Genomic DNA, 23,960 nt, shown 5'->3' with positions numbered 1-23,960 from the left:
TAAATACAATTAGAAACTCATACACCATAACTTAAAAGAGTTCATCCAACATTTAAAAACAAATAAAGTACCCATGTTAGCCTTGTGGTTTGAAACATTTCAGGCAGTGTTTGTGAACATGCACGTACGAACTTTAAAAGATTTTTTTTAAGTTGCCGTTTTTAAAGCCGCTATCATCAATATTTTCACACTCCAAAAATATTTCAAATGATAAAACAAACATATTACAGGCACAACAAAAAAAAAACACGAAAAGATTTGTCCCCCAAATCACTGCATTTCTCTTCAACGCAGCACAACTTCACAATTTGGGCAAACGAGTCTCTAGTTTTGGGTGAGATCTCTCTGATTAACTTTGTAGGATCTCCCAGCGTCGAGCAAAGTGACGGCTCAACAAACTTCTGTTCTTACAACGCAGCTGTCTCAGCGAGAGCTTCCAGCGTGTTCACACATGAAGCCTGAAACGTCCAAAAGCGCAAGAATCACGTGCAACCTCTGTTTCATGATGGAAGCCAGCAAAATCAAAAGAAACACACATCAGCACATTTCCGGAACGTATTCGATAAAACATTATTTATATTAAAATATCTCTAAAAATCCTATGACTGTGCTCGAAACGTGTGACCAGCATTTCTTAACGTGGAAGGCGAGTTGACGTCGAAAACAAAAACGGTGACCGGTGACCGGGACAGTGTCGGTTGCATGTCGGAGTTCCAGCTGTCCACTGAAGTCTTCCACAACTGTCCCTCCTCAGTGGACTCCGCCCACATCGCCCACGTGTCCACTACGCATTGGCCCAGTGATCTGTAGTTTCTCTCCACGTGCTCAGTCCCATCATGTCGGAGCAATTTATGGATTTCAAATGTGGACGTGTTTGTGTCTTTGTTGATTTGTTTTTTTCCCTCTGCTATTTTTTTAACAATTGTTTTTATTGAATCATGCAGATTATCTGATATTATACATGTTTCATAAACAAGCAAACACTGGACATAAATTAGATCCTCTATAGATAAAAATGTAAAAAGCTAATAAGACAGCTGTTGATTATACTGAAGGTGTGGCAGCCAGGAGGCGGGCAACAGTCGAGCGAAAGCCGCCGACCTCCCAGCCGCCAGCACTGTCCCCCCCCCCCCCCCCCCCCCCCCCCCGCTCTTATACCTCATTCATTTCATGGGACACATGTTTGGGAAACCTCACAATTCAAAGTAGTCATTTGTGAAGGAAGGGTGTCGGGGCGAGGGTCGGGGAGTTTGGGGTTGAAAACTCATCGATTCGAATGACGCTCACGGTTCAAAGGAATCAAAAATGTATTAGATTGAAGAATATGAAAGTCAGGTTTCAGACAAATGACTCCAACAGCGGTTGAATTGAAATAGCTGTGGACTCCTCCACTTCTTTACGCGAAGCGTTTTCTGTTCCACAATGAGGCGGAGGGCTGGGTCGGGCCAGGACGAGGGGCCGGTTCGGGTCGCAGGCCGAGTCACAGTTGGTTTTGTCTGAATGGACGGGAGCGGAGGTACACCGCTTCATGGAGCGCAGTCTGGTGATGTTTCGGTGATTCCACAAGCGGGGTAGAGAGCCCTCGCATCTGGGTCTGGGTGGTGGCGTACTGCGGGGGGGGGGGGGGGGGAGCAGGCCGGGAGAGGCGCAGCTGGAGGATGCTCTCCTGTCCCCCCTGCCCCGTCTCAGGAGCCACCATGGCCGATCAGGACTGCAAAACGAGACAAACAGCAACACAGACCAGTCATCACAGCGCTATGGACAAGGATGGACATCAGACGATGGGTAAATACCACCCGAAATATCAACTATACTATACTACGACTTTTTTATGATGTTTATGACACACTATATGACTTTTTAATGACATACTTTACGATGACATATGTTATGACATCCTCTGAACCCTTGGGCCCCCTGAGCCCCCGCTAAACCCGTTCAATAATCGATCCGATCACACGAAGCGACGCGATCGTGGTGACCGATACAGTGACGCTCTAGGAGTCACGTACCTCTGCTTGCTGTTGCTGCAGCTCCTCAGTGGGAGACTCCGTTTCCCTGATCACCACTGCTTTTGTCACCAGCATGTCGGGGTGCTGCTGCTTGGCCCTCTTGGATGGCCATGGCGAGGGCCTGGAGGGACATGAGGCAACAGCACATGGGTCAGAACCCTCACATATGAGCTCCCTGTGCCTTGTGACTTCTTGAACATACGGTAGTGTGTGTTGCAGTATTTCGGTTATTCTCCTTCTCACCTGATGTTGGTCCACATCATCGTTCTCCTGTGATGATAATCCTTTTCTCGATTCTGGTCTCCGAGTAGCCTCCTTTCACAGTCTGCAGAACACATACAGAGAAAAATGAAATTGAATGACTCATTCCCAACAATTCAAACTGTCAGTTCATGGAAGACAAAATAAGTCATCAAAGACTTCGGTTTTTTCAGTATTTCCAGTATTTTGTGCATGAGATATGTTTCTAAGAAGAGACACTTATTGTTGTATTCATGTAAAGCCTGTTACATTGTATTTTGTGTCAACTCAATCTTACAAACATATCCTTCCGCCGATAAATCCATACAAATATTTACATCTATCCGATTCAGGTCATCCACTCCCACATCACGACAACGAGGGATGAAACCAAAAGACACAGATGTGGTGGGCTGACTCCGAGCTCCAGTCACTACACTGTAACCATGGGAACAGATGAGGTGTTACCTTGGTAACTTGAGTTGTGGTTGCTGAGGTGACGTTCTCAGCGGTGATGGTCAGCGGGGACACAACAGACTCCCTCCCCTGGGTCCCGGCTTTTACCTACAGCACATTCGATAGCAGGAGAGTCATACACGCATGGAGGGACACGCACACACATGCAGACACACACACACACACACAGATGTATGTCCTCTGTAAAGATACTTACAGGGGAGCCATTTTCTTTAAGGGCAGCAGGAGCCTCCCTCGGGCTGACGTCTCCGAAGTTCTGAAGGAGAGAGAAGAATAGTCTTTATTAACTTCATTGTATCAACAAAGTCCGGCCACATGAAAGAAACGCAACGGGCGATGACGCACAGAAGCATTGCTTCAATCAGCGTATCAGAAATACGCATCGGTTATCACTGATACGGCAGCCACACAGAAGGACGTGCGTTCTTTTGACACAGAGAAGCAGACAAAGCTAGAAGCACAAACAGACATATCGTCACCTTATAAACTGGTTGTGGCAAACATAACGAGCAGTTCCTTATTAACAGCAGATATGGAGCAGCATCGGCATGAATTTCATTTGAAATCCCTGGTCACTCGACAAATGCAAGTTCAATTGTGTCCTTCCTTTTAGCTGCTGAATGCTCCACCATGATCACCAGCTGATACTCCGTCATGTGATCATTTTCTTTGGGGTGTAGAAATATTGATTGGGAAAAGTAATTGGGACCCAAATCCATATTACATAAACATGGTCTGAGTATACTGTTTTGGCAGTACACATCATGTAGTATCATTTTATACCAATGGAACAGCAACAGCGTCTAACAGCGCACTCAAAAAAATGATCCTTTTTGGCATGATGCTGTCTGATATCGTCTATTCTTTTACACTTTTTATATTTCTATTATATCCCATGTGTGCACACTGTATACTCAAAAGCAGCTTAGATCCAGATGGTGGTCGCTATATAGACCCTAGTCTAGGAAAGTAAAGTGATACAATAACAGTAATAATCAGTGACACGGCAATGATCAGTGAAACGTTTGCCAACAGAATAAAATGACTGAATTGATTTCCGAAGGGGAATTAGTATGTTCATAAATAAAGGACTTTGTCATAATTCCACGATATATAAGACAAGTTGGAAGGACCAGGTGGCGCTGCACAGCAACAGCAAGATTCCTGGATTGAATTCAGCGAGAGCGTGTTTTACTGCTTTTGAAAACGATTGCACAAAAGAAGGGAGAATGTGTTATTTTCTCCTTCAAACGCTTCACATACTCACTTAAAAGCAACTGAATCAACCTGAATTCTTCAAGTGAAGAATGAATTGAAAAACAGAAACTAAATACGACACATTCTCTTCAGAAGTCTGAGCACGTTGTTGCCTAAACGCATTGACAACACATGTCACAGCCACCATGACTGACAAGCAAACCAACAGCAGCTTGTGGAAACATGAGTTGTTCATGAAGGCAATCCTCAAGATGAACAAATTCCTTTTTACTGCAGTCTGGTGGCGAAGCCTCCCAAAGTCTGAGGCAGCCACTCACATCACATCACAGCCTCTGTGCTCTACCGGCGTGACATGGCTCCCTCTGCTGGCTGAACTATGTTAGTGCTGGAGAGCTCTGTCTAATCGATGACGTCATCCTCCACTTGCTGCAGATGCACACACACACACACACGTTGGACATGAGAATGATCTGGCACTTCAAAGGGACCCACTCGACATCATTGCCCGGGTTCATTCGCACCACAAGCTGAATGGCTGAAGAGCCCCGAAGCGATTAGCTACATTTTAATGAGGCACCTGTGGGACCGCCAGCCAGCACTCACATTTCTGCCTCCGGAGATGAATGGGATTCACACCTGCTTTCATCATCCGTCTGGGGAATGTGGGCTTCATGGCACTGCGGCCCAAAGAAAAGGCTTCCTACTCTAATCGGACTCCAGAGACCCGATGACGAGCACCGTCACTCACTCTCTGTGCTGTAGCTTAAAATTGTATCAGCAAGTAATATCTAAAACATGACATTGAGAAAATGAACAAGAGCAAAACAATAGACACACACACACACAGGACATTTTGGGATAAATGCTTGTTCTTGCCAAATTGTTAAACGAGTAGATCGATAGTTGTGCCCGTTTGATGCATTAGAAGCTATTGCCAGCTAGCTTAGCTTAGCATAAAGACAGGAAACAGGCTGGCTCTGTCCACTGGTGACCAAATCCGCCTGCCAGCACCTCCAAAGCTCACTAATTACATTTTTATGTCTTGTTTTGCGAAATCCGTACAAAAAGCCAGGCAACCAGCCGCTCGGCCCAAAAACATCATCCAGCACATAACCTCCTCTAAAACCATAACCGGTTTTTACAGCTTGGTTTCTGTACAGATGAAGAAAAACAAACGTAATAAGTGAGTTTCCGAGGTTACAGAAGGTGGATTTTGTTACTTTCAGGCTGTAGCTTTGTATTGAACAGACAGATATGACTTTCAGCAAGAAAGCTAAAATGTGTACTTCCCAAAACGTCAAACTATTCCTTCAACAAATGTCGTGTTGCTGTAAATTCACACGTCTGCTGCCTTTATTTTTTGTCCCCGTTAAGTCATTTGCTTGTATATTGATAATTGAAGATAATTGCAGTAAGGTTTGCTTCTCGTCCTGTTGCTGCTTTACCTGCGGCGAGACGTTCACGATGCTGGGGTGGACCTCCGATCCATTTGTATGCGTCTCAACCTTGGAGTCGGCCCTCTTCAGCATGTGGGCCATGCTCACAGCACTGGCTTCCTTCTTTGCCACGGGAGGCTGTGTGAAATATCAACAGCGGCGTTGAAGACAAACAACAATCAGCATTTCCGTGACAGAAAAGGAAAAAAGACAAACTGCTTCGGAGCAGCACCGGCACACGACTTTTATTTATTGGATTGTTCAGCTTGATGAAAGCATGCAAATGACGAAGCAGCGGAGGGGGAATTAAAAGAAACGCTGACAAAAAATAAAGCGGGTGAAAAATCCATCAATGAATGCATCAACAAACAGAATAACACATCGAGTGTGGGACAAAATTAAGCATGAAAAGGATTTCACAAAATTCAAACAATGGGAAATGATCCAACAACAACAACAAAAAATAGCTTTAAAACAAAAAAGCTGCAGGTATGGCACCAAGTCCAGGCAGGCAGGGTGAATCCAGTGGGTGATGATGACTTTCATCCGTCTACCTCGTGATGTGCTCCCTCCTCAGGAAACTTCTCCTCCATGGGAGACTTGTCCCGGGAGCCCATGAGACGGGCGGAGTAGAACCTGGAGGTCTCCTCGAAGTCCTCCCGGCCCACCTCGGGCTGTCGCTCCCTCTCTCCCATCTCCGACATGCACCTCGAGAAGTCCTCGGCCCCGGAGTGGAGGTCCATGATGACGGTGAAGTCGACCTCGGCCTCCAGGCTGGACGTGGAGCTGACCGTCATGCTGGAGCACTTGCGCTCGATGCCCAGGTGGGTTTCCCTCATGCAGGCCACCGTGTCCCGCTCCTGCTCCTCCTCCTCCTCCGAGGCCAGGCTCGGCTGAGGCCTCCTGTCCCCGAGCTCCTTCTGGGGCGGGTACAGAGGGTAAAGGAGCACCGCTCGCAGGTTACAAAACTGCAGACGGAGGGACGACGAAGATGACATGGGATGGGATGGAGGTATCGCCCGTGTGTGTTTGAGGGTTTCGTGTTTGCTGGGATTCATGGAGGACTCACAATCAGAGCCATCGTACATGCAATGTATCCTGAATATACAGTAAAACAAATCATAGGGCGTGCAGTCGCATCAGAAATCAAAAGTTTTATAACAAATGTGTTTTTAATTACAACAGCGGCTGTTAATTAGAAAAAGTAAAGGAAAATATGTCTACGACAAGAAATTAGGAAGTGTTCCAGTCTTTGCTTCTTCTGCAGTGATTCTGAAATCTGTTTTTTTCCAGAGCTAATAGAGTACACATCTTAATGAAGCAACATATTCATAATTCAGTTGAGTTAGAGACAGGGATATTCAGACGCACAGTACTCGGATAATAATAAAGTTTCTTGAACATTAAAGCATGTTTGTAGATACTGAGAGCATTCTGTGCAGATGATCAAGGAGTGCAGTATTACCATTTTCTAGGTATTATACCATTACTTTATGGTATTATGTTCTATGAATATGAAGTAAAATAGGTAAAATAATCTCTACTCTCTCTACAGGTCTCTACTCTCTCTACAGGTCTCTACTCTCTCTACAGGTCTCTGCAGGTCTCTACAGGTCTCTACTCTCTCTACAGGTCTCTACAGATCTCTACTCTCTCTACAGGTCTCTACAGGTCTCTACTCTCTCTACAGGTCTCTACAGATCTCTACTCTCTCTACAGGTCTCTACAGGTCTCTACAGGTCTCTACAGATCTCTACTCTCTCTACAGGTCTCTACAGGTCTCTACAGGTCTCTACTCTCTCTACAGGTTTCTACTCTCTCTACAGGTCTCTACTCTCTCTACAGGTCTCTACAGATCTCTACTCTCTCTACAGGTTTCTACTCTCTCTACAGGTCTCTACTCGCTACAGATCTCTACAGATCTCTACTCTCTCTACAGGTCTCTACAGATCTCTACTCTCTCTACAGGTTTCTACTCTCTCTACAGGTCTCTACTCTCTACAGGTCTCTACAGGTCTCTACTCTCTCTACAGGTCTCTACTCTCTATACAGGTCTCTACAGATCTCTACTCTCTCTACAGGTTTCTACTCTCTCTACAGGTCTCTACTCTCTACAGGTCTCTACTCTCTCTACAGGTCTCTACTCTCTCTACAGGTCTCTACAGGTCTCTACTCTCTCTACAGGTCTCTACAGGTCTCTACTCTCTCTACAGGTCTCTACAGGTCTCTACAGGTCTCTACAGGTTACTGAGAGCTTTCAAATAAAACGAGGGAAAGAATAAAGTACCGACATGCAACCTGTGATGAAGGGGTCAAAGGTGAAATTCCAAAAGTTCATTTTAAAGGGATATTTCAGGTATTTAGAAGTGGGGTGATTGTCCATAGTCGGTGTATTACCTGCAGTCGAGACGTGGGGCAGCACCAACACATATTAGACACATAAAAGAAAGACCACCTCAAACAACCATCCGTTTAAGTGTGTGCTGCATGTAGAGGAAACTTGTCTACGCTCTCTTCAAAGCCATCCGTCGCCTTTGACAAACACAGTGTAGACTTTCAGTTCACGTCCATGTCGGAGATTATTCCACATGTAGCGTGCACTGAAGCTGATGTTGCTTTGCTCGTGTGTTGGTTCTCCTGTTTCTCCAAACTGTGGCCGTGTCGAACGCCACCTACTGTACGTTATACACCGATTACGAATAAGTAGCGAATACAACACCAGTGCAAAAACACCCAAACTATCCCTGTAAGGGGTCACCAGCCAAAGAGGTTGGGGACCATTGAATGACAATGAAGCTCCTGCGGCAGTTCATTTAAAGTACTGCCGCTCATTTTAATTACACCGACACCAGGTAATTAGATCGCAGTAAAAAAAAAGTAGCTCATTCCAGCAACAGCCAAGCGTAAGAGGTTCGCTTTCCTCCCCACACATTCTACGTCGAACTCACGATGATGGATGACTGCAGCTGAGTCGCCAGTGAAAAGTAACATGCTTCATCCTTTACAGCTATTATTTTCTTTATACACAAACTGGTGCAGTCAGGTGGGAGGCGCGCAGTTCACCCTGCGAGCGGCACAGAGAGGAATGAGGGATGATGGGAGGTGCGTGTGAAGGTGGGTTTAAATGCGAATGAGTAACCTTGAATTCAGCGAATGGCTCTTCATAAATGGCGGGAGTAGTGACGGGCTCCTGCAAGGGGGGGGGGGGGAGAGCAGAGAAAAGAGCAGAGAGAGCATCCGAAGGTTAGCACAAGCTGAAGTGGCCAGTGGACAGACAGACCACCACACACACGGAGATCTGAGCGGCAGAGCTTGACTGGAGCCTGAACAATATGAGGGCAGCGTGTTCAGTCCCAACCTAAACCGGGATGGTTCGACTCAGAATCGATATGTCGGCCAAACATTTCAAAAGTAGCGAATAATTCAGTTTTTTGTTGTATTTTTGTATTTCTTTTGAATGACTTAAAACCCAAGTTTAGGTAAGAAATTCAGCCGGACCCAATCGAAGCCCACCGGGTCTGTTTAGATCCAGTCGGGTCCAAATGGATTCAGGCACAAATTTCAAGCACGACTTACAAAACAGCTTGTAGGACAGAAAAGAGGCGAGCAGCGTACTGCAACAGAAACAACATCGACAGCCAGGTTGACTCGTTAGAATCAGCAGAGGGCAGGACGAGAGAGAGTCATGCATTGTACAATGAGCAGGTTTTCAGCAGAGCGGCATTGACCAACTGAGACAGTGTTGCAACACTACGCACCTTGAATTCCAATCACGTTGTATCATATGTGGGAAATAATAGTGTTAAATGCCCAATAGAAGGTGCCGTGGTGCATTTCAAAGCCCGTAAAAATGACTGCGTGAATGGGGTCCACGTGTTTGAATGAGCGCCTAATATTTTCCCACACTCCCCGAGTTCAGTCTGATTCTTGGTGCGATTGTGACTCGCCAGCGAGGTCGTTACGCAACACCTCCTCCCGTGCCCCGTTTAATCCCATACATTGCGAGAGCTTGACTCGGATGAAAAGGTGGGAAATGATGGAAGCGGTCATGTCTACTCGCGTCAAATTCCCTTTCATTCCAAGCTCCTAATGATACCAACAGTGAAAATGAAAGCAGCAAATCTGCCGGTGTCAGATGGCAATGGGAGGGGAAGGATCGGGTTGCCGTATGGGAAAATGTCCAAACATTATTTATTTTTTTTTTTGACAGACTTGACGGAGCAAAGGTACCGCTCCGCCTGCTCTTCAAACAGGCACGGACAGGTAAGATGGATGAGTGTTTCAAGTCACTGAAAACGTAGGGGAGGGGAAAAAAGAAAAAAAAATGGCGTGCGAGTCTGTCTGAAGCTCATGCGATGCTTTAACTCCAATGACTGAATAGCGGATGCCAAGCAGAGTTACCGAGTGTCTCTTCTTGGCTGCGTCCAGGCTCGGCTCCCTGCCGGCGGTTCGGCTGTTCCGCAGTATCAGCCCAGACTCCCGGGCCTTCTGTGTTTTCACCGGCGGGGCTGGGGGAGCCATTTTGGGAAGCGCAGACATCTTTGAGCCGAACGACTGACTCTCTGCGGGTATTCTGGCAGACTGGTGACCATCGTCAGGATGATCTGTTTTAGCGATACCCTCCAGATCTGCCGCGAACGCCGGATGGAATGCGGCTGCGGCGTTGTCAGTCCAGGCGAGGTCTAAGGATCCCTCTGGAGAGCCCACCGACCAGCGGTGCTCTCTCCTGAGGGCCCGTGTGAGCTCGTCCTGTCCCGTATCGTCCCTTTCGTCCTTACATGTTACGCTCTTGGACCGCTCTGGCTTGAGAGGGACGATCCTGGAGATCTCCGACTGGCAGCCGCTGCCCGACAGCCGGTGGAGGGACGTCCTCTGTCCTCCCGTGAAACCCTCCACGTCCTCCCCCCCGGAGCTACTGACCTTCCTCTCGTGCGTCCTCACCTGTCGCAGCTTGACCTCGGCTAGCTCTTTGTTGTCGATAAGGCCCCGCCCTCGCACCTTTGTCGCACACTCCCCTTTAACACCCGCCAATGAACTATCGTGTTCTATCTTTCCGAGTCCGTTCACCGAGTCTGAATCGACATCAGCTGGCTCGACCGGACTCACTTTTCTCTTTACCTGCTCTGCTCCTGGAGTGGAGTCCACTCTGCTTTCTCCTATCGACATATCCTCTTGTTGGCCGTCTTTAAACACCCTGACAGACTGATCCTTTCTTGATCCCTCATCATCCGTTATCATTTCCGCGGGCGATGACTCACAATGATTTCCTGTTTTGGAGTTTTTTTCTGGACCGTTGTCCGACTCCGAGCCCTCGCTCTCTTCTTCGGTGGATTCGCCGCTTCCTTTCTTATAGATGAGCTCGGCAGGCATCCCCAGGTTTAAGCTCTGGGGTCTCGTCTTTTTCCGTGGTTTAGAAGCCGCGCGTTCCTTTATCTGCCGAGAGCCGGGGGCCACGACATTGTTTGCCTCGGGGTCTGAGGCTTCAGGTGGTTTGCTTTGAGATTTGTCTTGAAAGGAGTCTGCGTTCTCTGTTAATTGAATCACGAAACGACTTTTGTTCGCCGGCCGTGGCTCAGAGCACTCATCTGCCTCTCTGGACGATTTTGTTGATGGAAAATCATCAATATGGCTTTTCATTTCTTTTCTGTCATAACCCGTTACCTCTTTATGTATCATCTTGGCAATGTCTATCTCTCTTTCCAGCTCGCTTTTCTCCCATGAGGAATCAGATGCGAGAGATCTGTTCTTTTCTTCTGCCTTCCAGTCATGGTCCTGTTGATAAGTTTCTTGTTTTTCAATCAATACCCACTCCTCAGAGCCCTACATGTTGGTATAGATTAAACACAGTTAAACATGCCAAGCACAGCTGCAAAACAAAAATGAAATCTATACAATCATTTCAATCACAGTAAAGGGAACAAAATGTAGACCTGGTACATGAGGCATCATAGGGCTGCAACTGACGATTCTTTTTCGTTTGCCATTAATCTGCAGATTGTTTTCTCAATTAATCGATTGGTATAAAATGTCAGAAAATAGCGAGAAATGTCCATCCCCGTTTCTCAAAGGGATGTCTTTAAATGTCTTGTTTGGACTGAGGAACTCAAAGATATTCAGTTTAATATGATAGAAAACAGAGAATATATTTGAGACCATAGTTGAGAGGCCAAAACCAAAGAATGTTTGCATGAAAAATCACCTTAATGATCAATCTATTATCAAAATAGTCTGAGATTATTTTTCTGTCGACTAATCGTTGCAGCTCTAGAAGTGAACATGAATTTGGGGATTCGTTGTACAACATGTGGTGGCATTTTCCTAAATAGAGAGATAGACACGTGACAATGATGCTAGGTAGGCAGTGCATTTCACCAAAACACAGACGCTATGAGCTATAAGTATCATGGAAGAGAAAAGAGTGAGAAATGTGCAACCTCAGGCGACGCCGCCACAGTCTTCTGGACGAAACCCTCAACAGAGAGGCTGTTAACAGGGTCCTTCCCCACTGCTTGGCCCGCCGACTGGCCGGCGCGAGGCAGAGGAGAGAGTTCGAAAGAAGAGGGAAGAACAGCGGTTAGAGCTCGGACACGGGGAAAAAAACAGGGAGTGAATTAGTGAGACGCACAATAAAACCATTCCATGCAAAAGCGAGGAGATGGGGAGAGGCAGAAAGCATCGGCGCCAACAGGTTTTAACTGAGTTATTGTGTAGAAGCCTTTTGATGAGCATGCACCGAATCCACGGAACCAAATCAGCAGACATTTGCAATGCAAACCATTTTTTGTAACAACATCAAAGAGCTGAATCTTAGAGCACAGAGACTCTCCCCGCCTTCCGCTGTCACTCAAACAGAAGACTACCACCCCCCCCCCCCCACCACCCCCCGTTTACCAGGAAACGAGAAGCACGGCTGATTACATTCTCTGCCGCAGACTACGCTCGACATTCTTCGGGCATAATCTGATCGTCCCCAACAGCAGACGGGAGATTGTTTGAAGGCAATTTAGGAACTCGGCAAAAACAAAAGCATCCTATCAGAAGACTACAATCTCAGCGCTCTATCTCCGAAAGCCTCGTCACCAAAACGTGATCAAAGCTCCAAAACTGTGTCACTGTCAGGCAATCAAGGAAAATCCTTGGAAAAAAAAAAAAAAAAGGTAACCGATAATTATTTCTCAAGTGCCTCACATTGAGTGAATCTCAAGAACATCACTTGACTAATCTCATCAAGATGCGTCCCTTCTGTGCTGCTCGTCTGTCATCCTCCAGTACCGCTGAGATATTGTCATCCCGGCACACCAGAGAATGAACATCATGATACGCATTTCTCAAAAATAAACTGCAGATATGCACTGTTTACTCCCGTGAGCAGTAGTCACAGCAGACACACGTTTGAACCGTCTGTCGGGAAACACATTCAATAGCCGTGACTATTCTCACGAATCACATCTTCAGGCTTGAAATTCATATAAAAAGAGCACGCAAAACAAGTGTCTTCCACCTGACCTGAAATATGGCCTGTTTGGCCTCGAGTCAAGCAGCAATTCGACGTGGCAGCAGGCCGGACGGGAATATCAATGCCCTTTAAAGGGATGTCAAGCATCACAGTTGGCTGGATTCGAGATATTGACCATAGTGACCCCCCCCCCCCCCACACACACACTCCTTCACTGGCCCGAGTCTCCTACTCACTGCCGTCTTCTCCGGTGTGCCAGTCGGGGAGGTGGCCGACAGACGTTTCTCGCGGTACGGATGCTTGCCGCTCGGCTCCCTCAGGGTTCTCTTCAGCTCGTTGATGCTGGCCTGGTGCTTCAGCAAGACGTCCTTCGACTTATCCAGGAACTGGAGGAGAACGTGTGGAAGAAAGGAACACGTTAGCGACATCCTTTTGAAAACAGCCGCACTGACGATACGCATGACTGAACAGGGATGTGAGGCGAGCGCTGCGTGTACAGAGGAGAAGTTGTGAATTGCTTTACACTTGTGTTAACTAGAGATTCTGCTGGTGTTTTACTCCTCTGTGCCGTGGCCCGTGAAGAACAATGGCACTTAAGATGCTATTGAAGTCCACAGAAACCACAAACAATTACAGTTCCGACTGATTTTGCTTTTAAGAAGATCAAGGCACTCGGTGCAAAGTAGCTGAATGAAGAAATGGAGACGGAACACAGCGATACTCAACTTACAGGACGGATGCCGTTTCTAATTCACAATGGGAATAATTACAATGTAAATAAGGTGCCAGAGTGCATAAAAACATCTAAATATTCAGAAAACGAATGCGAATGTGTTTATGACCCGTTCAGATCTACCTCGGGACCTGCTGGAGGAACCCCGGCCCCAGTTTAGGAACCACTGGAACACGAGAGCTGAACAATTTTGAAAAGAATATCCAATTGCAATTATTTTTGCCAGATACTGCAATTGTGATTGCATTTGCGATAATAGAGGGAATGATCATTTTTACAAAATTATTCTCATTTTCATTGAAAATCACATTAAAATGATTGTGGTGGGATTGTTTTGCGCGGATGTGCACCAAAAAAAGATGTTCTCCTCAGTCAGTAGAATATGATGTGTAGGGCACGACGTCTCTGCAGAGAGACAATATTTCATTTCATGGTTTTGTTAAAAACATTTTGCCTTTTACCTATTTGTAATAAGTTCAATGCACTTTCAGTCTATTTTACAGAACGAGACTTCTTATTTAATTTCAGGTTTAAATATAATATGCATTCTTGATTTTTATGGTTATTTCTCTCTTCAATATTTTCATCTCAATCAATCCATTTTCACGGGCAGATCCTCGATCGCTGAAGATGAAATGAAAATGTCTGATTGGAACGTCCACATAAAATGAAGTGCAAACATCTGACCAACATTCTACATGACTTTTGTTGGCCACAAACTGGAGGAAATGTGGTGAACACTGGTGCTTGGAGACGGCGTAGATGCTAAACAAGTGACTGGAACACAGATCCACACTGAACAGCATCTTTCAGTCACCGGGCTTGTTTTTCTGCAGAACGAGGACCTCTTATTTTTGGGATTCCGAGCACATGTTGCTGATTATTCTTCTGTACTTTTATTTAAGTAGGATTTTGAATGTCAGACTTTCTCTCCTTTGTTACAGAGGTATTTCACTTGAGACTTTCAAAAGCTTCAACTTGAAAGGACTCTTTGTTCTCAGAGGCCAGACGTGTCAAATTTCTGTGATATTCTAAAAGAAATATGTAAAAAAGGTATCCTTTGATCCGAGGGGCAGGCTAACAAAAGCACACGGGGCTGAAGACAGGAACCCGTACCTCCCGTTTGTGCCGAGGACTGGCCTCCTGGTCCGACTGACAGAGATGGGTTGGGGCGGGAGGACGGGCGAGCACGAGAGGTGAAGTGTGCAGGGTCAGAGAGTGCAAGAACGAGGTCAGATGCAGAGACAGGATGGTAGAAGGTCAGTCAGTCAGAGCACAAGCAGGCAGACAGACAGGCAGACAGACAGGAGGGCAAGATTTGGCCATTTGTTATCATGCCAAGACAAATTTGGAAATACATCCCAGTAGACATTTTGGATGCAAATATACCATCATTATTAAAGAGGAGGTTTGTGAAAGAAATGTCTTTCTCATAACAAATCACACTGCTTTCTACACGTTCATATTTTTTACTTTTCGCCAACTGTACCAATCACCGTCAGCCCAATGTTTGCTGGGATGCTTAACTACGACAAAAAATCCAGACACAACCTTCGCAGAATCACTTGCTCACATGGTGCAAATTATATATATTATACAACTATAACTATATTGTTTATATGACGGACAGCGTTGACCGCCGCAGTTGGCCGGCGGAAGACAGGCGGAGAGAATGAGATCCGACTACGACAGACGTACTTAGTGGTGGATGAATACGGACAGGTATACAGACAGACAGAGACCAAATCGCCAGACACCGAATACCTCCTGTTTACTGTCGACTGGTGAGCCAGCCTCCTCCTGGTCGCCAGCAAGAGTTAAAGAAAGACATAGCATGTTAGCTCGGCTTGAGTTTGTCAGCATTATTAGTGTATTAGTGTCGAGCATTGCAGTGTAAGCATATGAGCCTGAAGTGAACTAGCGTGAAGGGAGAAGAGTTAGTAAATGCTAAATCCACCAAAGTGACCACAGCGCTACGCCCCCGCTGGATAACTTGGCCTGAGAAGCTTGGACTGCACATATTTACACAGGCACCCTGTCGTCCATGTCATCTCTCTGCACCAATGCTGGAGATGTCTTCAAGGTGACACAGTCTCGATACATTTGGACCATATTTAATCGTATCATCTACTTAGGCATGATGGAAATTCCTCAAAAAAAACAAAAACAAAGTCACAGTTTGTCAGGAAATCTTTACTACCATGATCTCTTTCTTTCTGCTCGGGGTGACATTGCCACCGTCGTCGTGGTGCCCCGTCTCCTCGCCCCGCTCGTGGTGACTCTCCTCCTCGTCCTGCTCCACACTGGGCTCCAGCTCGGCCTCCTGCTCGTCCACGGAGGGGCTGCGGAGGCGCCGCTGTTCACCGAGGCTGCGGTGGGACAGACGGTCGTGGTTCTCGCACGTGCCTGAAACCGGCCGCGAGAACTCTGCTGGTAGCAAAGAGTTTAAATATGTACAAGACACGAGTCAGATTTCAACCGAGGTCATAAAGGGGAAAAAACGACAGGGTTATGTGAGGGACTACTTCTTGAGCTGAACACAAGTAAAATAAAATACACTCATCAGACCCTCCACAACCAGATCTATTCAGGAGCTACTCTCACCTCCGTCCAAGCTCCTGGACAGCAGGTACCTCTTGCTGGTGGAGCGCTCAAAGTGCGGAGCGGGCCGGTCTATAAGAGCACTGGCCTGTCTGGTTTGAGCCTGTGTCCTTCCGCTGTATCGGAACTTTGAACCCATCACCAAGAAGCCCTTCGGAGGAGGCTCTGGAGACACCAGCCTGTGGAAACCACCCCCCAAAAAAACCAGTAATACTGCAACATAAAAAGTGTGGTTGCAATGAAATGTTTTGTTTGCCTTGATAGGCTTTGAACGGGAACCTCTTAATCTATGAGATCAGATCGATTCTTACCTGAAGAAGGTGTGATGCTCGATGCAGACCTTCCACAGCCTCTTGGCAGCTCTGTGGTTCGGAAGCTTGAAACCGATTGTGCTTTCAAACTGCTCATACTGAAGGGGAGAGAGCATAGGGAGACAGGGAGACGTGTTAAGAAAGCTGTGCGGGGCTTAGCACCAGGTGTGTTTGCTCTGTTTTTGCCAGGGGGCCACCTCAGTACTTCTACGCTGAGTGAAGTTGATGGAAACCCAATATGTTCATAAAATATTCAATAAGTATGCTGCGTCTAATTCTTGCGTGAACACTGAACCCAATCAATAAAGCAGTCTTTACTCTGCGCTGGCGTGGCTACCACTACATAACACATTCACAACATGGATTTTGCCAACTGGACAGAAAGGAGCAGATCAAGGCAGAGGAAGAATAACATCCAATGTTCAGACACTGGGAGCTAAACGTGCTCATGGCGCTATATTTACACTCTTTATCCTTCTATTGTGGCTGCGGCTGTGGCCGCTCTGTTAAAGGGACTCTTTCTTTGGCTCGATCACAGGCTCACTGTGCGGCTCTGTCACACTGCTATTAGACTTTATAATAAAACACCTCGGGCCAGATCGTCGTCCTTCACATGACTACAACGCTACACGGCTGTTGCTTGTTGTTGGTGATCCTGGCTCTACTGTCCAGGTTGTTTAGTTTAGTTAACGAGTTGCTCATTTTATTTAAATACCACTATATTCATGGTATATACTGTGCATTTCTATTTCTATTCTAGCTTATTTTTTTATTTTATTAATCTATTCCTTCAATTCAATATCTGTTCTGGTATTTTATTGCACTGTAGATATTGTGCATTCCATATGTTATATTTTATTTTACTCTGTAAATTGCTGCTGCTACAAACGAATTTCTCCCTGGGGATAAATGAAGTTTACATCGATCTATCTGTCTGAGCTGCAGCGCTGCACGGCACAACGAGGAGGGCCGGGACATCGACCCTGAACGTGGTATGAAGGTATGAAGTGGAGGATTTTACGGCCCTATGCTCAGCACAACTGACCGCACGTTCATTGCTGCTGTGACTCTCAACAGTAACAGCTGTGACATAACAACAACTATTACTGTACTCAAAATCTGAGGCTGTGGCTTCAAGGAATAATTTGGCATTTTGGGGGAAAAAGGCTAATTCGCCTTCTTGCAGAGAATAAGATGAGAAGACCAATACCATTCTCATGTCTCGTGCTAACAATGTAGCTTAGCATAGTGAAGATTAGAAGCAGGGGAATATAGAGGGAAAAAAAAAACCCTGGCCTGGTTAAAGCATTTAATGCTTGCCCCCCAATTTGTGCAAAATTGATGAAGCGCTCCGTTAATCATCCTTCACTGTACTGCGTACCTCTCCTGGTCGTATCTTGATGTAGAAGTTGCTCCTCTTATAGGAGATCTTGAGGATCTTTGGCCAGGCGAATCGGTTGATCCTCAGCCTGTCGCGGTAGATCAGCAGGCCGTTGGCACAGACACCCAACATTATGTCAATCCCTTCAGAGTCCTGCAGCGAACACGGGACAGCAAAGAGGCAGACGTGATTTTCCAGTGCGCATCCCTGAAACCTACCTGAATGCTTATTAAAACAACTTTTGGCAACCTTGGCATGATGGAGGTCCACCCCGTACATGGACAGTTTCTTTGCATTCTCCAGGAAGTTAATTTCAGCCTCTGCTGGAGTCATCCCCCTGTGGGCAGAACAACAATGATATCTGTAAACAACATCAACGGGCCTCAAATAATAAAGCCATAATCTTGCACAGTGGGAGAGGAATTATCTTGGTAATATGCTTGATAGCTTAAATTCTCCCGATCCTCCACCCCCCCCCCCCCCAAGCATTATGTTTGGGCATATGCCAAAAAGCAGTGACGAAGAAGACTCTGTAACTGAGAAAGTGTTCTCTCGCTGGCACAACATCACACTGTGTACAGTACATCTCAGTGACAGATGGTGCGGCAATGTGACAGCATCTATCAGCCATATGCATGACGGGACGGGGGGGGGGGGTTCGGCACAACAACAAAGCTCATCGGCCGTTCGTTCCCAGAGGTTTGCGGATGGATTAAAAAGTCGGATTCAAACAACGTCGCGTTCGTGTACTTGTAGTTCCGATGGAGCTCCATCACCCGCTCCTCCAGCTCGCGAGTCTGATTGGGGGCGAAGCGGAAATCGCAGACGTAGTCGGAGCCGTGGTCGTCCTGGTCGTAGTCCCCCAGCTCGGCCTGAACGCTGTAGGAGCCCAGGAGGGCGTGAGTGACGAACGAGCACGGCAGCCGACCTGACAGCATGTCATCCCTCAGCTGCAGACACAGGTAGTATCTGTCAGATGAGACAAAAAGGGGAGGAGTCAAACAAGCCTGAACCAAGGCAAACTCAGACAAGTATTCAGCGCAGTTAATCCACGGCAGTTAGTGGCATTCCAGGTCTAATCCTCCAGAAGGGGAGAGGGATTTGGGTTGTTTTGACACCGGGGGTAAATACGCCATGTAAATTGCTACAATGTGAACACTTGTGTTTGAGGAAAATAAAAAGGCATCTGCAGAACTGACATGTGTGTAATTTCTCCTCTAAAGACCATCCGACAGCACAGCCAGAGGAGTGACAACTGTTGACAATGTAAGAGCGCGTATGGGGAAAGACGTGTCCTACCTGGTAATATCCTCTGTGAGCTGGGAGGGGTCTGGAGGGTAGAACTTGACAGAGAAGGCAAAGTGCCACGGAGAGTCTGAGGAGAAATTACAACGAGAGCCGGAGGGTTAACCTCTGTCTGAGGAAAATTGCACAAAAAGAATGTAAATACAAGGCTTTGCATCGGCTCGTGTGCCACGAAATCTGCTTTCGCGACTTTACTCATCATCTTCATCATCAAAGACACTCACTGCGCATCTGCTTCTTGATCTCCTTGGAGGGGTCCAACCAGTTCTGAAAGACAGAAGGCAGAACTCACACAGGGCAGACCGGGACCATGGCTAATGCACACCCCGGTGTCACATTTTGCTCTAATTGCCGTGAAGTGTTCCTAATGGAAGCCTTTCCAAATGGTTAAAGAAAGCAGTGAGCCTACCCTGCTGAGCAGATTTAATTCAAGCATCTGTTTCTTCATTGTTTTGCAAAAAAAAAGAAAGAGAAATCACCACCAGCCAGTTACCTTATCTGCTCGCGTCGCATGTGATCGTGCAGTGAACTGGGCACAAGTTCTGATTTAGTTTGCTGGAGCATCTCATCAGCGGTGCAGTAGTGCAGTAGTGCACACTGACTCGCTCGGAACAGAAGCTGTAAATCATGCCGTTTAGAGGCAATGAAGACACTAATGAAATACCTCCCTCACGTACTTTTACCTCTACCGTTACCTCCCTGCATGCTCATGGACTCTACCGCTGCAGACTCATCCTTTTACTACCTCCGCCAAGGAGGTTTGTCGGTTTGTCAGCGGGAATACGGAGAAGAAACGAATGGCTTCATTTTCATGAAACTTGGTGGAAGGGTGTATTATGGGCCAAGGACGAAGCCATTGAATATTGGAGCGGATCCAAATCACGGGGCGGATACACACGTTATTTTTCACTGTTGATAAACAGCCTTGGCGGAGGTCTGTGCTCTGGAAGAGTTTCTACAAACCGATGGCTTTCATCAGGGTCATCTTCTGTGTTGGTAGAGAGGAGGTATTTACTCAAAAGGTACCTATTTAGTGTGTATAAATATAAAATGAGATGTATTATGAAAAACATCAATTCATAAAACACTACTATAACGATCTATTAATTGAGATGAATTAAAAGTCAAGGCACATTGATCTCATGTAGGCTATATTAAATTAAGCAAGGGTGAGTTTTACCGCTTATGAATTCATATCGCAGTCTCCCTTTAAGGTCAGCCGGGCTAACTCGCTAATAGCAAATGTGTTGGGTTGGTTTACCTAGAAATGGAAAAAGCTCACTTGTCAGAAGCTCTGTGATTCTTTGTTTCTGTTCTCTGAGGTTTAATTATCTCTGCATGTGGTAAAGGCGCACATACATTGATCTCCAGCATCACAAATCATTTTCACATTGCAAGAAGAAGGTCTGAATGCGTTTCCCTCTGATCTTAAGCTCAAGTTCCCCAGAAATCCCCACACTGGATCATACTTGCACGTTTTGGGACTGCCCAATAAGATATCATCTCTGGGAATATGCCACTTTTATCCTATTGTTGAACATTGACAGAGTGTGGTGCCTTTATACCCGGCTTTACTATTTCTTCACAACTAAAGTTTAACAAGTACTAACGTACAAAAAAAGAATCCTTTCAGCATTCAGAAGAAATGAAGTCACTGGGACTTTGGAACAGGAGTGCTGTGAGCTTAGTGCTAATGCTACCATGCTGATGAGGAGCAGGTATGATGTTTACCATGTCTAACCTCTCAGTTCAGTGTGTTAGGTTGTTAACATTTGCTAATTAGCACCAAACACAAAGTGCAGCTGAGGCTGATGGGAGTGTCATTCGTTTAGAAGCTATTTGGTCATAAATCAACGTAATGGACATTCAAATGTTTACCACTCTTGTAAGCTGTGCTGCTAATGGAGACAAACGGTCCAAAGTCATTAGGATTCATTAGCATCGTGGATATCTGAACCAAATTGTATGGCAATACACTATCGTTTTTCATGCAATTCATCAAAATTGAGCCTGGGATCAACAAAGTCAGGATGTTTCATGAATGTATAAAAACGCCATGACAATCCATCCAGTAGTTGTTGAGATATTTAAGTCTGGGCCAAAGGGACCGACCGGCCCACTGACTGACCCACATCGCAATTCAGTGCTGCTAGCATGACTAAAATCAAACTAAAATAAGTCAGTAAAAATGACTTATACTCCCTTACACACAGAGCAACAGGTGTAAATATAACTTCTTACTTTGATCCTCACGTTTACACGCTTAAACAGGTGTTTGACGCATGCTACATAGTTCTGTGACAGTAATCCTCACTAACCTGAATGCCTCGCAGCGACCGCTTATTACGCTGACAGTCATTCTGGCATCTGGTCTCACATCAGTCAGAGTGGAATCAGGAGTGCGAGAGGTTGACACAGCACAGTGCAATGCTGCGGCCGTGTTGGGCAAACTGCGAGCAGCTGGCAATTTGAACTGCGCCTTCACGTTCATGTACACACACACACACCTACTCAAGTAGACGGGCACAAATACACATGCTGCTTCAGTGTTTCATCAGGCTGCTAAAGACTTTAATGAGCCGCAGGCATTTATCGTCCCCCTGAATCTATCTTATATCAGCCAAAGCCAAAGAGCACTCAATTAGCACGGCGCTCGCTGCTGCGTTGCTTTTCTCCGCAGAAAAGCAGGAGGAACTTTTTAAATGGCGGACTCTTCAAGGCTTCGCTCTTGCAACCTCAGTTCATAAAGCAATCGAAGGGAATACATGCGCTCACGAAGAGCGAAGATTAAATCCTTGCTTCCCCAACTGAGACAGAGGAATTGACATTTCAATTCTCAGGTTTGTTTGGTCTACTGATCAGCGATGACCCCAGGCAGTCGTATCAATCTGCAGTCTTTGACGAGCCCGTCATATTGATCGACGCCTCAGAGAGAGGAAAATATTTGAACTTCAAGCCTGTTAACCTCCTTAACACCCCCAGTTAACCTGTCTGTATGGGCCGAGATCAGGCTAAATCCAAAGCCGTCAGACACGGACCAAGTCACAACATGTGAGCTGACAAAGTAAGTACAAGCTGATGCCAGTGACAGCGGATGTGCTCCAGATGGTAAAAGGGACTTAGACTTCAAAGGCAGGAGGTTCTTCTGTTGTCCCCCTGTTGTGCAATCACATACCCAACTCAATACTTTTGCTGTTAGCGAGCTAGCCTGGCTGACCTTAAAATAAGACCATGAAACATTTGATAGAAGACTTGAAACAATCCAGTCCCAAATGTTATGCTGAATTCAACACACATGATGGGGTTTTGCTGCTACAGCCTTACTTGGTCTGGAATGACCTGTTGCTCACAGGGGCTCATGTAAGCAAATGTTAGACAGCTATTGTCGTGTAACTGACATTTCTGAGTTTGATTGCTTTCTTTGGGCCCTTTTCCACTTGTGCTATTGTTACACGATGTTTTAGCCTCTGTTCAGTAAACATTACAGAGGCGTGCTTCAATCTTAAAACGTTTCTATAACTGTGGGCTTTAAGCTAGGAAGCTGGCCTGCTTGCATTTTGACCAAACTCTTCTTCACGTTTTCCTCTTGGCTTCGGTCAAGGGAGCTTTAAAGGCTCTTCTATGTACGGGATATACGATACGTTAATATAGCAGCAAACAGATATTTGCAATGTAACGATATTGTGGAGTGACGGCGTCCTAAACGTTGTTTACTCCGTTTGTGCCGTTAGCGCCGTTAGCTGCTTGCCGCCGGCTTAGCCGTCGCCATGTCGAATTCCGTAGAGAGAACCTTTCATCATTATTTCTTCTTCATGAACTTTCGTACAGACGTCTTGCAAAGACTGCACACGTTTTTCAATTGCCCGTGGTCCAGACTTATTTTCCGTTCGTCTTTAGATGCACTCCAGTGAGAGGCGACCCAGCCAACAAGTGAGAGGAATACAGATCGTTCTGTGAGCAACGTGTTCGTGCACTGAAACATCCCCGTGAGGTTACAGTGGTGCACTGTGTCCACTGACCTTCTGGGTGTCCGTGTCAGCAAAGGTCAGGCCAAAGTAGTCCTTCTCCAACAAGTTGAGGTGCTCACACACCATGTCCATCAGGGTCTGTCCTTTGGAGTGTTTCTGCAAAGATACAAAAACATGTACGACACGGCAGCGGTAAGAAAGGTCAACGACAATGCAGAAGAAAGATTCTCTGCTATATTTCTGCAATACCACACGTGCAAAAGAGTCGACTGCTGGTGTCGCTCAGTTTTATTGGGCTGAATTTGGCTCATCAATATCAGCCCCCATTAGACAGCTGTGCTTTGCCAAGATTGCTTTTCTGTTCTCTGGGTTTGCACAAAACAAAGCAGCTCAGCCTTTTGGAGCTGCATCACAATCGTTGTGTGATTCAAACACTTGACAGTGAAACTGGACTGTGAATTGCTGGGGGAGATTGCTCTTTGTGCTGTAGGCAGAGGTTTACTCTTCTATTGACAGAGTTCAATATGGACATTTCAGGAAGCTTTCCATTACATTCAATTGACACATTCATGTTTTCCCATTCGAGGGAGAGTTTCATTATGGATTTCTTCAGGATGCACAAATAAGCATTTCTGCTCTCAGTGTTGAAAGAGCCTGAGACTGGATTTGGCAGAGATCAGTATGTCCTTGGTGTACAGCCTGGATGGTAGACATCTAGTCTACCAAACTAGAGAGCTGGAGAAGGAAACAATTCAATATTTAGGTACTAAGCTAATTGTAGCCAATTATCTTTTTTTTCCCTGGATACATTTTTCTAATATT

The 23,960-nt window shown here is 46.0% G+C and overlaps 1 pseudogene across 1 annotated transcript; it reads right to left on the bottom strand.

The window, feature by feature from the left end:
- Nucleotides 1–1,705: 1,705 nt before the first annotated feature.
- Nucleotides 1,706–23,290, bottom strand: LOC306775559 (annotated as a pseudogene). The gene is made up of 20 exons (XR_013773148.1): nucleotides 23,190–23,290; nucleotides 19,395–19,437; nucleotides 19,165–19,240; nucleotides 18,616–18,834; nucleotides 18,115–18,202; nucleotides 17,866–18,018; nucleotides 16,485–16,582; nucleotides 16,177–16,352; nucleotides 15,773–15,999; nucleotides 13,076–13,225; nucleotides 11,818–11,904; nucleotides 9,785–11,203; nucleotides 8,523–8,573; nucleotides 5,938–6,303; nucleotides 5,393–5,521; nucleotides 2,926–2,985; nucleotides 2,721–2,816; nucleotides 2,256–2,337; nucleotides 2,013–2,133; nucleotides 1,706–1,711 (listed from the first exon to the last, which is right to left on the bottom strand). The product of XR_013773148.1 is annotated as an uncharacterized misc_RNA (transcript).
- Nucleotides 23,291–23,960: the final 670 nt, after the last annotated feature.

The sequence above is a fragment of the Melanostigma gelatinosum genome, assembly GCF_949748355.1.
Source record: "Melanostigma gelatinosum genome assembly, chromosome: 3".
Classification (NCBI taxonomy): Eukaryota; Metazoa; Chordata; class Actinopteri; order Perciformes; family Zoarcidae; genus Melanostigma; species Melanostigma gelatinosum.
The sequence above is the reverse complement of the archived record's forward strand: the minus strand, read 5'-3'. Positions and strand labels throughout refer to the sequence as shown.